This window comes from Hesperophylax consimilis, chromosome 13 (assembly GCF_061612785.1).
Source record: "Hesperophylax consimilis isolate HC1 chromosome 13, BYU_Hcon_1.0, whole genome shotgun sequence".
Classification (NCBI taxonomy): Eukaryota; Metazoa; Arthropoda; class Insecta; order Trichoptera; family Limnephilidae; genus Hesperophylax; species Hesperophylax consimilis.
Genome location: NC_142848.1, coordinates 33,425,019 through 33,438,275, shown reverse-complemented (window position 1 = coordinate 33,438,275; position 13,257 = coordinate 33,425,019). Strand labels below are relative to the sequence as shown.

General features: G+C 33.7%; 2 non-coding genes across 2 annotated transcripts; one reads left to right on the top strand and one right to left on the bottom strand.

Annotated features, from left to right (window-relative positions):
- Positions 1–7,550: 7,550 nt before the first annotated feature.
- On the bottom strand, positions 7,551–7,622 carry TRNAP-UGG (transfer RNA proline (anticodon UGG)). Its single transcript has one exon. It is a non-coding gene; the product is annotated as a tRNA-Pro (tRNA).
- A 166-nt stretch (positions 7,623–7,788) lies between these two features.
- On the top strand, positions 7,789–7,860 carry TRNAP-AGG (transfer RNA proline (anticodon AGG)). Its single transcript has one exon. It is a non-coding gene; the product is annotated as a tRNA-Pro (tRNA).
- The last annotated feature ends 5,397 nt before the right edge of the window (positions 7,861–13,257 follow it).

Sequence of the window (13,257 nt, the reverse complement as noted above, 5' to 3'; positions counted from 1 at the left end):
CCCCCCCGGCTTCGCACGGGTGTGATGCACTGATTCATCATAAGAGCACATTACATACTACTAGAACTAGCGACCCGCCCGGCTTCGCACGGGTGTGATGCACTAATTCATCATAAGAGCACATTACATATTAGAACTAGCGACCCGCCCGGCTTCGCACGGGTTTGATGCACTAATTCATCATAAGAGCACATTACATACTAGAACTAGCGACCCGCCCGGCTTCGCACGGGTGTGATGCACTAATTCATCATAAGAGCACATTACATACTAGAACTAGCGACCCGCCCGGCTTCGCACGGGTGTGATGCACTAATTCATCATAAGAGCACATTACATACTAGAACTAGCGACCCCCCCGGCTTCGCACGGGTGTGATGCACTAATTCATCATAAGAGCACATTACATACTAGAACTAGCGACCCGCCCGGCTTCGCACGGGTGTGATGCACTAATTCATCATAAGAGCACATTACATACTAGAACTAGCGACCCGCCCGGCTTCGCACGGGTGTGATGCACTAATTCATCATAAGAGCACATTACATACTAGAACTAGTGACCCGCCCGGCTTCGCACGGGTGTGATGCACTAATGTGGCATCATAAGAGTTCATTGACAGTTTATTTTTATAAAAAGTGCGTTTGGCAATAATTTTACTTCATGTAATGTGCTTTATTTTTTAATAACATTTTATTGGAAACATACATTTTTTGCAAAGCTTTTAAAATTATATTAGCTGTAAATATCATTTTTTTATCTTGAATCAGACTATACCCACAGTACGCACACAGTACCCACAACCGCCTCCCAAATTAAAATTGTAGTATTTTTACGAATTATCTTTCAATATTGATTCATAATTATAATAATTAATCAATAGTCAGAGGATATAATGAATAGATGTTCCTGGATTTTCATATAAATTAATATGTATCAAAGCCATGCTTAAGTTTGTAGTTTACAAAAATAATATGATAAAGTTTTGTACATCGTTTGCAGCAGAAAGTAAACCAACTTGTCAAAATCGTACTAGTTCTATGCTTCAGGTTAATTTATTGCAACCTCCCGCCCCAAGCCGTTAGAGCCTTTACTATCTAGCAATCGGCCAGAGGTGCGCGTACCACAGAACACCACTACAACATCAGATCAATCAATCAATTGATACACCAAGATACAAGTTCATTATTGGTGAAACGAGGAATTGGCAAAAGTAGACTGAATTATTGGGGGTAGAAATAAGGAACTATTACTTTAAAAATATGTATAATCAACAAAAAAAAAATACAAAAAATATATATGGACTATATCCTTTATAATATGTACCTATTATTATCATTTTAATAAGTTTGCTGAACAAATATTAGTTAACTGTCCTGATTGGACAGTCAAAACATATTACAAATGTATAGTATGTTTTTCCTGTACTAAATAAATTATAAACTGATTTGAAGTATGTTTAGGTCGTTCACACCTCACATCTAACTTCATTTGAGTTTTCTTAATATATATTATAATATTTTTTGTTCGTATCTCCATACAAAGTCATTCCGAAAGCGTGTCCTACCTTACATTATTCTTACCAACTTAAAATTGATTTTTTTTAGCAGAAAATTATTTTAATTCCATATTTGAAATGTGTATATCTTTGAATTCATTTTCTTGTGGATAATCTTGTTATTTTACTGATGTAGCTTCATTTTTCAAGGTGTACTTTTTTGCAATTTTATTTACACAATATCCCGTAATTCTTTATGGATCTGGGTTAGATCTGTATAAAAGATGGATTCGGCGGAGAAATGAATAAAATACTTTCATTAATTATTATCAAATGTTCAATATTGTATTTGTCGCTCATCACATTGCAAATCTATGAATATTTAATCGTATCTTGTTTATAATAAAACTTTTTTTTCATAAATAGTTATAGAAACATATTTATAACAAAACAGGTCTAACATATTTGGAAGTTTATGGGAAAAAAACTCATTCATATGCAAATATAAAAAAATGTATAAACAGTTTTTTTTTCATAATAAGATTATAGATACATAAATTTATAATAAAACATGTCTTACATGTTTGGAAATTTATTGGAAAAAAACTCATTCATATTCAAATATAAAAAATATTTATTCGTATCTTGTTTATAATAAAACAGTTTTTCTTTCATAATAAGACTAAAGATAGGTACATATTTATAATAAAACAGGTCTTACATATTTGGAGATTAATTGGAAAAAAACTCATTTATCGAAGTCTGATAATTACGAGCACTTTTGATTAATCGGGGTTCTCCCAATCCTGCCCGCCACGCAGTCGTCGCTAATCGCCAAGACCTGGACAAACCTCACCCTATAAACTAGGGCACTCCTGCTAAGACAAAACGTTTCAAACCACTTGGAGTGACTTATAGCAGAGGTGTTGGTTATCCAATAAATAGTTCTGGGGCATTGGTACCAATAACCTCATATTTAATACTGTGTGGGAATAATTAATAGATATACCTGGATATATATGTATGTAGACATATTATATATCTTCTTATAATATTTTATTTCCAAGAAAATTATTTATATTCTTTATTTGAAATGTGTATTTCTTTTATTTAAATTTCTAAGGGTTTATCTTGACCAGATCCTTGTAGTCCATTTTCTAACATAATAATCCGCTATTTTCACGAACTATTATGTTAAAAGGTAGATTCGTTAATGTTATTGATTAAATAAATTCACAAATTATTCTTCCCCCGACATCGCCATAACACTTTCCTGTTTTCCTGATTGAGATGATTAGGAAACCTGTCAATTCATTCCTGCTTAACGGCCTGCAGTATTTAACCGGAATGCGAATAATTTGAAAAGATTTAAAAAAATTAATATTTTATATCAGAAAGTTTTATCCGTTAATTCATTCCATTTTTGTTTATATTTATAATGAAACCGTTTTTTTTATATATTTAGAGAATTTTTTGGAAATAACTTCGTCGTATACAAATTATAATACAAAAATTAAAATGCTTATTTCTTTTTGTATTGTATTTAAACAAAAAACCCTTAAGAATACAACCATGTGAACATTTTTAACTAGTAATTTAAGGATTATTCATTACAAAAGTAATAAGATGTGAACAGTGTTTAGTGATTAGTCATTTTATTATTAGATGGAATAAAATATACACATAAAATGTGGAAAAGAGGTGACAAAATTATACAAAAATTATGTAAAAATTTTCTTCAGGTATCTGGTTTAGTGCGGGTTTGGCGTAAATTGGAATCCTTATGTGTAGTGTGTTTTTTTTTTCATTTGATAATTGGTTTTCTTCCAAATTTCGGTTAACTACCAATACGATTTAATGAACTGTTCCAACTAGGAACTGTGCGAACTCAAATACTTGGTTAATGATATAAATGTATCGGCAAATGATGTCAGGGGTGGACTGGGTGCGGTGGTGTCACACACAAAGTATTTTCTTGGGGGTTCATCGTCATTCATATCCTCTGCGCTGATTCTTGGAAGTGCACAGTAATTGGAAGATGTACTCCAGGATGCGTCAGTTTTTGCTCTCAAAGGCTGGGTTAAATGACAATCAATGGTAAGTCGGCGCTACAACATCCCATGCAAAGCATTTTTTTTGAGGTTCACCGTCGTTCAAATCCTCGGCACTGATCGTTGAAATTGGACTGTATTTGAAAGCGTTACTCCAAATTGCGACAGTTATTGCTCTCAAGGGCCGGGTTAATTGACGATGGTTGGCAGTCGGCGCTATAACATCCCATGCAAAGCGTATTTTTGAAGGTTCACCGTCATTCAAATCTTCGGTACAGATCGTTGAAACTGCACTGTATTTGAAAGCTTTACTCCAAGATGTGACAGTTGTTGCTCTCAAGGGCTGGGTTAATTGACGATGGTTGGCAGTCGGCGCTATAACATTCCATGCAAAGCGTTTTTTTGGAGGTTCATCGTCATTCAAATCTTCGGTACTGATCGTTGAAACTGCACTGTATTTGAAAGCGTTACTCCAAGTCGCGACAGTTGTTGCTCTCAATGGCTGGGTTAATTGACGATGGTTGGCAGTCGGCGCTATAACATCCCATGCAAAGCGTTTTTTGGAGGTTCACCGTCATTCAAATCTTCGGTACTGATTGTTGAAACTGCACTGTATTTGAAAGCGTTACTCCAAGTCGCGACAGTTGTTGCTCTCAATGGCTGGGTTAATTGACGATGATTGGCAGTCGGTGCTATAACATCCCATGCAAAGCGTTTTTTTGGAGGTTCACCGTCATTCAAATCTTCGGCACAGATTGTTGAAACTGCACTGTATGTGAAAGCGTTACTCCAAGTTGCGACAGTTGTTGCTCTCAAGGGCTGGGTTAATTGACGATGGTTGGCAGTCGGCGCTATAACATCCCATGCAAAGCACTTTTTTGGAGGTTCACCGTCATTCAACTCCTCGGTACTGATCGTTGAAACTGCACTGTATTTGAAAGCGTTACTCCAAGTTGCGACAGTTGTTGCTCTCAAGGGCTGGGTTAATTGACGATGGTTGGCAGTCGGCGCTATAACATTCCATGCAAAGCATTTTTTTGGAGGTTCACCGTCATTCAACTCCTCGGTACTGATCGTTGAAACTGCACTGTATTTGAAAGCGTTACTCCAAGTTGAGACAGTTGTTGCACTCAAGGGCTGGGTTAATTGACGATGGTTGGCAGTCGGCGCTATAACATTCCATGCAAAGCATTTTTTTGGAGGTTCACCGTCATTCAACTCCTCGGTACTGATCGTTGAAACTGCACTGTATTTGAAAGCGTTACTCCAAGTTGCGACAGTTGTTGCTCTCAAGGGCTTGGTTAATTGACGATGGTTGGCAGTCGGCGCTATTACATCCCATGCAAAGCATTTTTTTGGAGGTTCACCGTCATTTAAGTCTTCGGCACTCATCGCTGGAACTGCACAGTAATCATCGGAAGTTGTACTCGAAGAACCGACTGCCGCTGTCAAGGGCTGATTTATTTGAGGGCTGTTAACAGTCGGGGTTGTGACATCACGTACAAAGCTTTTTCTGGGAAAACCACAGCTGTAAGCATCCTCGGCATTAAACTCAGGAATTGCCATTGCTTATTTCTAAACGGTTATTTATCAAACACAGCTTCACAGTTCACAGAACGTGGTTGTCGTGGAATAATAAATATGATCGATAATATTATATGAAAACTTTTTTAACTCAGCGTTGTTAACTCTGCTAACACAGAAAGGTAACTGATTAGTTCAACTAGAAATTAATGCTATTTATAGTTTCACACTAACAGTAATGGGGTAAATAATACGATACTACCACTATATTATGTATTTAACAAACCTGCATATAATCAATATACATTACGGTTTACTAAGAAGACGTAATTACAATTATGCTGAGTCATACCGATATTTTAATTTGCATTTGGGAATCAATAATTATGGATTTAACCAATATCCCACTCGTGTGGCTTTACACTGCGTAATCTAATCACTGGAAAAATCACTTTAAAAAAAATAATATTATTATTACAATACGATTCTTTTGTGTGTTTGAGAAATATGATATTTGTATTAAAACTATTTTGGTTTAGGTACAAAGTGATTAACGACTGATTATGTGATTTAAAACCAACTATCCTTCAGAAAAATATATGCTTTATAATATCGATCTATTTTAAAGAATACGAAATTCCGTTTAAGAAATACAAGAAAAACTTCGTTTACAAAATACAGTTAAAGAAATACATTAAATTGGTTGGCGACTAATTTAATGTATTTTAGTATAAAAATCATAATTATTTTCTTAAATATTTGACACATATCTTACGAAACATGCCAAGACTTGTGGCTTCCTTTACGGCATTTGATAGATTATTACACAGTTTTGTCCTTTATTCTGTGGGCACGAAATTTGGTGTAAATAACGCCATGTAAGATGTGGATCGCAATACTCTCTAAAATAAACACATACATTGTTTATTGACTGAGCGTAGCGTCTTTTGCATTTCGAATCTTTATAAATTTGTTTTGTTCCCTCGGTTTCCTTTTCAAGATGGTGGAGGTTAATTGTTCGGTACAGAATACTAACTAACTAATTATCACGCCGTTTCTCCGCAGGGGTAGGCAGAGAGGACGGACGGAAAGTAATCAAAAGATAATTTTATAAAATAATAACTTGAGAATTCGCCTGCATCCTAACTATTTCTCACAGATTGACTGGTAGATAACAAGTTTAAATATTTTTTACATGTAAATAAGAAAAAAGTACAATAGAACATTATTTTGTATATAAACAATGCAGAATGTCAAATAAAAGTGTAAAAATATTGTTTTATACAAATTTAGAGATAAATCATTAAAACGAGTACTTAAAAATATAGTGAATTGTGTTTGTACAAATTTTATTTTTTAATAGGAAAACAGACTTCAATTTCCTACCAAAAGTAGCATATTTATCAACAAATAATCTTGGAACACACTCCTTGATTTATTCACATTCATACATCGTATCATACATACACTTCTATTATTCTGACTCTTGACATTGCACGACTCCAATATCTGATTCACTTGATCGTGCCATTTCTTCCTCGGGCGTCCCCGACATCTGCTACCATTCACATTTGCATAATATATTCTCCTTACACTCTATTCTTTGATCATTCGCTCTTTATGCATAAACCATATAAGCGTCTCTTTCTTGATCTTATTCATTACGATGAATAAGATCATCAGCCTTGTACTCTTTGCGGAGAGATCAGATGTCTCACAAGATCATAGATGGTTTTGGCATACATACGCCTCAGGGATCTCATTTCTCAAGAATATTTTAATACTTATCTGACTGAAGAAAGTTTTAGATAGTGAAGTTTTTTTGAATAAATTATACAATAATTATTTATTGTTTTTTTTTTTAATTTGTATGAATTGGAATGGTAGGTATGTATTTAATTCCTTACGTACTTATAAATCTAAAGCCGTTTTCATTTTGATTTATTAAATAAAATAGAATTAGTGACGTGTGTTTTTAGACACGAGGTCTGACTACTGCTCAAAGAAATATAAGTAAAGACATATTTTTGGACTCGCGGTCTGACTACTGCTCACAGAAATATAAGTAAAGACATATTTTTGGACTCGCGGTCTGACTACTGCTCAAAGAAATATAAGTAAAGACATATTTTTGGACTCGCGGTCTGACTACTGCTCACAGAAAAAATAAGTAAAGACATATTTTTTTTATAATTAGTAATTTATTAAGTAATATTTTGAACGTCATGGGAGCAAAATGTCGCCAAGAAGTATACAAATTCTTCTTTATGGAGTTGTAAAGGGGGACGGAAACAGTGACCTTCCTCTTGGTTTGAAGGTCAAGTGTGCAAAATGTCATCAATCTCGGAATAAAACTGTATTTTTATTTAAAAAAACCAACAACGAGACATTCTTTTTATATTTGTTATAGAAGTAGAAGATATTGTTTTTCTTGTAGAGATTTCAGCTCCCTCAATAGGAAAAAATTATACAAAAAGGGCTCGTCCGGGATTTGAACCCGGGACCTCTCGCACCCAAAGCGAAAATCATACCCCTAGACCAACGAGCCGATTGATTGCTATGCATTGTTTAAACAATACAATATTACATCTAAGAAAACGTGACAACATTTTATTGGTTTTGCTGAAATCACATAAAACAAATATTCCGTCAATTAGGCATTCTTTAACGGTTTTTTTGTGTCCATGTTCTGTTTAGCAGTGCGATTGTGACATGGCTCGTTGGTCTAGGGGTATGATTTTCGCTTAGGGTGCGAGAGGTCCCGGGTTCAAATCCCGGACGAGCCCTTTTTTGTTGACATCATTAACTCAGCACCCCACAATTTCAAACCTAAAATCAATAAATAATTATATTATCATTTTTATTTTTTATACGTACATGCTACACATTACACAGACTAGATCCATCCCATACCCCTCCCTTCCCCATCCCATCCCTATAGGCTAATGTAACTTTTTTTATTACATAAATATTATATATTCACTAAATAACTAAAATACTTAAGTGAAAACCTATTATTGGTTAAATAATTAACACTTAATACATCATACTTTGTAATTATTATAACTGTTGGTTTTCCAAATAAAATAAAATAAAAAATAAAAATAAAATAAAATAAAATCTGCATTCTGTTTTGCGTTCGTCTGATTAGCTGACGGGCTGTACAACGCACTTGAGCCGCTGACCCTTTTATAAAAATGTAAAATAGCTCTCATCCGAACTAGATATTTTTGATGGTGATTTATCATTGTTTATGTCAATTGGTTTGGGTCTCATATCCAAAATTTCCGTTTTGAATAAAAATGGCCGATAAGTCATCCCTCTTAAACATCTGGTAAACTTACCTATTTATTTACTTGACATTTACAAAATGTATGTAATGATTTTTTTACATAATAATCAATTTAGGTCTAAGCCTGTACCGAGGAGAAAAAATATACACATTTGAGTGATGCAAATATATATGAATCACTAAACATTACAAGGAGAAGGTAAAAAACATTTATTTATTATTTATCAACGCCCTATCAGACTTTTACAGAGGAAATATACAATTTATGTAGTGTTTATGTAAGTGTAACATAATACATGGATAATAACATAACTTTGTAAAAAAAAATGAAATGCTGATACTAAGATCAAATCCAAATAATAACACCTAATAATGTAAATAAGGCAAAATATAAAGTAAGTATGTACATTAGGGTGTCCCAGGACATAAGGAAGATTTTTTTTTTTCATAAAATTTAAATATGCATACCCTGTTATTTTATTTCATTTGATCCCAATAACTCATATAATAAATATTATTTTGATTAAACACCGGCAACCCGTGCCGACTTGATGCCAAACATATTGTACAGAGTTAATATGGAAGGATTTTCAACTTTCATTTTTGTCGGATAAATAAAATTTAAAAATGCACAAATGTTCAATTATGTAGTATTTTATATTTAAAAATGGTTTATTGATTAATTTTTTGAAGTGAAACTTCTTTAGGCGCGTAATGGATTTTCGGGGACGGAGTAAAACCGAGTCAGGATCGACACGAAAATGCGGGTACCCCCACCACCGCTCACCGTTCACTGTCCCTCTCTCACCATATGCGCTTGTTGAGGTGGGGGAGCCGCTCACGAACGTTCTCTCTCTTCTCTTCTTTCCTCTCTCTCAGACACCAGCGAACTGCGCCACGCCAAGCATCAGCTGCTTGGTTAGTATACTGCGTCGTGAGTGTAATACGAGTGAAATACGTAATTGATTGTGGTTCATACGGTTTGGTACAGAATTTCAGTGTTAAAAATGAGTAGTGACGAGATAGAGGTGATGAACACATCAGTGGCACAAGATGAAATATCCTATCAAATCCATGCTTCGTCGTTGAATTATTTAACCTCTAATTTTCAAACTAACCTAAGAGAGAAAATAGAGATGATGAAATGAAAATAGAGAGAGAGGAATACTAGAAGTTTCACTTCTGTCTTGCGTAGGCTTGACACACCCACTTTTTTTTTTCTTCGTAGTTTGTTTTTTACAGTCAGGATAAATCTTCCGGTGGTCCTGAAAACGAGGAAACAAAAATTTTTTTTTTTCCTCTTCGACCGTGAGATTAAGCCATGAAAATCTTGCATTAACTAAACAGTTATTTCAGCTGTATCATTCACTACCCTCAGCGGCGACACCTTCTTTCTGACTTCTTGATACGAAGCATTATTTTACCACATCGTAGGGAATTCGTTTAGAAAACTGGCATCTGTTTTCAGACGATCAAACAAATACTTGCTCTTGACTGAAATGAAGTCGTACATATTTTTCTCTGAAATAAAAGTCACTAAATTATGATATGAACAAAAACCTCAATACAAAACATAATTTAAACTACTTAATAATTTACCATCAAGATCTTGGTTAGATGGTTAGATGGGATGTAACGTTTGTCATGGGTTAATATTTTTTTTTTTTTGATATTTTGAGCATTTTTATTTTAGTTGTTTGATCCACAGCGTCGTCAAACACCGATAAAATAGATGTTTCATCGGTCAAATACCATAACTGCTTACTGAACAGAAATAAAGCTGCCATTGAGATGTTTTCATCAATTTTTTCTTAAGCCTTCATCGATTTCAAAAAGCACAAGTCCTGGTAAGGTGCTTTAACTGATATAATACATTGTAACCATGGCTTGACATAGGATGTTACTATGAACAGGCAAACGTCTAAAAGTGCCGCCTTATCCTTACCGGTAATTTTAAATTGCGCACAAATTAATGATATTTTCAAAGAATAAAGCGCCTTTGTCATCCATCGAGCACCTGAAGGCCGAATCTTAAATTTTCTCGCTGTATATCCTCCTAAAACTATCACACAGCTCTAAAAACTCTCAATAGTCATCTCCAAGTATTTTTGTTGTCAGTGCAGTACGGTAAAAGTCAAGCAAATCATCGATTTCGGAAGCGGTTAGGTGCAATGTGAGATTTTCTCTGTAGCACTAAATTTTATCGGGATCAACATTTTTACAGTTATCTCGAAACTTTTTGAAGAGTGGTATGTCAGGGCTTGTAGTCACTTGACTGATTTTTACTTCAAACACAGCTTTTAATATCAACTATGGCTATATTTGGTATATATTGACAGTTAAATTCACTTTCCGGATATTGTAGAACAAAACTTCAAGAACTTGTTCATTAGATGGCAGTTTAGAACCCGATATTTGGTGTTTTACGACTCCTATTAAAATATACTCTTTTTAGAAGTGCGTAAATCTAACAACATTTTGCCTGAACGAGTGATTTTCGTTTACTAACAAAATAGCATATATTTATTGTTTTTGTGTTTAATTCGTAGAACTCCATTTAATTTTTTTATAAATTTAATTTAGATTAAATTTGATAATATTATTATTAAGTTCTGCAATTGTTCCTTGTAAGCCGAAACAGCTGTCACAATAATAAAAAACTAAAACACTTGCAGAACTTAATAATAATATTATCAAATTTAATCTAAATTAAATTTATAAAAAAACAAAATAGCAAGTTACTACAAGCTCATCAACACGTTTGCTCGCTGGCGTCTTAATGTACAAGTACTGACATCTTTCGATGCAAGTCGGCACGGGTTGCAGTTGTCCAAAGAAAACGATTTTTTTTTTATAAGAGTTTTGACATTATTAAAACAAAACTAGAGGGTATGCGTTCAAAAATAACAACTTTAATTTTTTTGGTACACCCTAGTGTACATTGTACATTCGTATAAGCATATAATTATTCATGTTTGTCGCAAACCAGTGAGACTGAAAACAGGAAAATAATTTACTCGCAAGGTAAATAAAAAATAAATATATACATAAATAATATACTGATATGTATTATAAAACAAATGTTTAAAAAAAGAACAAAAATAATGTCTGCTGTATCTGTAGAAAAAAAACTAATAAGTTATGGAAAAATACCAACGCCGTAATTAATTTCGAATTTAAATAATGGTACTTGAAATGGTAAAGAAAATCAAAGTAATGTACATATCAAGTATGACCGTACATGCATACAGTCATTAACATGCGTCTAAAAGAAAATAACAATAAAAAACGTATTAAGGTATAGAGACAAGACTTGTTTTTTTAAAAGCTAATAAATAATACAAATTAATATCAAGCAAATGTCTGAAATTAGTTGCTTTTTGAAACTCAGAAAATTATTTACACCAAATATATTAATAAGTTGACAGTATTCGTTTGCAAGGTGATGAAATTTTGGAATTGGTGAATAAATAGAATAGTTAGTATTGAGGTTATTGTTACATTTAAAACTGTATTTGCTTCTAGTTTGTCTGGCAGGTAAATTCATATAAATTAATTCCAATAATTCAGGACTGTCAATTATAGATTTGATAATTTTTAATAAAAATAATATATCAGTTAAAACTCTTCTATCTGATAGTTTGGTTTCGGTAAGTAAATTATTATTATTTATAAATTCGATGGAAATATTTATTCATTCATTTTAAAATTGATGTACCGATTAAAATTATTTTATACCTTTTCTAAAGTTTGAGAATGGACTTTGTAGAACGGTGACAATTCTGTTGAATTATATTCTTATTTACTTCGTACATAAGAGTGGTCACTTGGGTAGAATGCATTGCAACAATATTTATCAACAATATTCTTAATCCTTATTCCTATTAAACATATATAATGCTATTTTATGTGAATACCGCGCAAGAGTCCCAACTACTCCCAACCGTCTGGATCTGTTGAGACTGTGACATCCCTAATCGGGTTATGTTGTGTAGCGAGGAGGGGAAGGAGATGGTGAAGAGGAAGGTGGGGAATTACCTGGTTATTCAGATCTAGTCACGAAACACGGCTAAGGCCATTTCAAGCCATGTTTCAATTCTGAATTGTGGTCTTACCTTACACAAGGGCGAGACTGAGAGTATCTTGCACTCTGGAACTTGCCACAAGTATACTAAATATTATTTTAAATTAGATAAATTGCGAAATAATACAAGTTTACTTGCGTAAGCCGGGATTTGAACATGCAACCTTCAGATTATTGCTAGCCTAAGGGCCCGTTCCCACTTCCGTTTTCAAATCGGAGGCGGGTCCCGTTTTAAAAACGTATGGCCTATGGCCCTGTTCACACTACCGTTTTAAAAACGGATCCGTTTTAAAAACGGACCATACTCTACGAAAAAAAATAATTGTCGATTCAACAAAAACATGTTATTTGCTCATTTTTCAGTAATGGTGCGCAATGGACGACGATGAAGCTCTTGTTGTCATGTTGTACTTATTAAAAAGAAGGAAAAAAGTGAAAAGAAAATTTTGGGTACACCCAATCATAGCCGAATGATTTTCTGTAGGAATTTTCCAAGTGTTAATTGGTGAGTTGAGAAGTGATGAACTAAAGTTCTTTAATTATTTTAGAATAATAATGATTGGATTATTTATATAGCGCCGTTTTCACAATGAAAAATCACCTCAAGGGCGCTTAATGGCTTAAGAGAATGTCTATCACTTCCTTTAACCATCTACTGGAATGAGTTTCAGAGAGCTTAACATATCAAAATACAAAATTGAGAAAGTTGAGAAAATTGCATTTGTCCTGAAGAAAGGCTATCGATATTTTAAAGTAAGAAAACAATAACAACTCAAATATTTTTTATTATGTGTTTATTAAACTAAT